The sequence below is a fragment of the Citrus clementina genome, unplaced genomic scaffold (assembly GCF_000493195.1).
Source record: "Citrus clementina cultivar Clemenules unplaced genomic scaffold, Citrus_clementina_v1.0 scaffold_2, whole genome shotgun sequence".
Classification (NCBI taxonomy): Eukaryota; Viridiplantae; Streptophyta; class Magnoliopsida; order Sapindales; family Rutaceae; genus Citrus; species Citrus x clementina.
The window spans coordinates 19,327,295-19,329,190 of NW_006262688.1; the positions used below are offsets into that span (position 1 = coordinate 19,327,295).

Sequence of the window (1,896 nt, forward strand, 5' to 3'; positions counted from 1 at the left end):
TGTATTCTTGTGGGTTGGTTTCTTTTTTCTCCTCCGGTGGTGAGTCTTCAACATTCACAGGTACAATTTGATTTTCTTTTGTCACTGGCATCTCCACTTTGTTGTCGACTTCTTTTCCTTTTCGCAAGGTCATGACTGCTTTGACCTCTCTATGCTGTTGTGGTGAACTGATACTTGCTTCATGTACTCCTTTAGGATTAGACATTGGTTGACTTGGAAATTTATCTTTCTCAACAGTTATTGCCAAGGTCTGAACTGAAGAAGCAAGCTGTTCTACCATCTTCTCAAGGCTTGAAACTGATTGGGCTTGTGAATTGAAACCTGCTCTCAACTCATTTCGTAGTCCATCAATGGTGTGGTTCTGTTGCTCAATCGTGGAGTGAGTAAGATTCTTAAGATTCTGGAATGAATCCTCCCATGGTCTGGGCTGAGTGTAGTTCTGGTTCTGATTGTATGGTCTAAATGGGGGCTGAGAGGCTTGAGGAGCTAGAGGAATTGGTTGCATTGGTGGAACTGGAGCTGCTGGTCCATTCTGTTGGAATCCTTGAGACCATGAAAAATTGGGGTGGTCTCTCCATCCAGGGTTATATGTGTTGGAGTATGGGTTGTAATTTGATGGCTTTCTCATTACACCTATGGCATTGGCTTGATCTGAGTATGAGTCATGGTCATGTGGCTCTGTTGATTTAGCAGTCGATAACGATGCTATTTGTCGAGAGAGACCTTCAATTATCGTTTTGACTTCTTTAATTTCTGAACTTGACTTGCCAATGTGAACCTCATTTACTCCCTTAATTCTTCTAGTATTCTTGAGTGATCGACTCTGTTGTTGGGAATTATCCGCTTGTCGCTAGAAGAATTCCCAAATCTCTGATGCACTTTTTGACATTAGCTCTCCTCCACTTGTTGCCATTAGTCATTCTTGCACATTCGGCAATAATCCCTCCAAAAAGTATTGGCATTGGTGTCATTTCTCGTACCCATGATGTGGACACTTCAAGAGTAGCCCATTGAATCACTCCCATGTTTCGAAAAACTTCTCGTCATCTCTCTGGGTAAACTCTGATATTTCCCTGTGAATAGCATTGGTTTTATGCATTGGGAAACATTTATTCAAAAATTTAGTTACCATTTGTTCCCATGATGTAATGCTATTAGCAGGCAAAGTATTTAACCATGAACGAGCTCTATCCTTTAAAGAAAATGGGAATAATCTGAGTTTAAGATCATCGTCTGAAAAATTCTCATATTTAAATGTTTGACAAATAGCATGAAAATCATTCAGATGATTATATGGGTCCTCATTTTCTAAGCCATAGAATGTGGGGAGACAATTTAGCACACTAGGTTTTAGTTCAAAGCTCCTAACAGCTACATTTGGGTATCTTATACATGATGATCAAATTAGATAAGGGACTAAAATAGTCCTTAAATGGCCTTTCATGTGGTGCTTGTAAATCCATTTCAAATTTATTTTTAACGTGCTTGTGTGTGCGAAGTATTTTTTCTAGTTCAAGGTCTATAGGTTCAAGATTAGGTAATAATGACCTACGACCATACATGCAAAATAAATAAAATAAAAATAAAGATGGGAACAAAACAAATAAAAATAAAGAAAAAAGAGAAATTATGATACTAACCTTATTACGCTGTTACAACCTTTCTATAAAAACACACTAAAACAAATTCGTGAAATTAACTAAAAATGAAATTAATAAGATAAAAAAAATTACAAAGACAAATAAATTGAAAATTAAATTACAGAATTTTAAAGAAGAGAGAGAATAAATAAAAAAAATTCTTAGCTCAAAATGTAAATCACTCTTTTTTTTCTTTCTTTTTTAATAATAAAAAAATATTACAAGAAAACAATTAAAAGAAATTATTTACAAAAAT

General features: G+C 35.5%; 1 non-coding gene across 1 annotated transcript; it reads left to right on the forward strand.

Annotated features, from left to right (window-relative positions):
* The first annotated feature begins 977 nt into the window (after positions 1-977).
* LOC112101245 lies at positions 978-1,081 on the forward strand. Its single transcript, XR_002907372.1, has one exon. It is a non-coding gene; the product is annotated as a small nucleolar RNA R71 (small nucleolar RNA).
* The last annotated feature ends 815 nt before the right edge of the window (positions 1,082-1,896 follow it).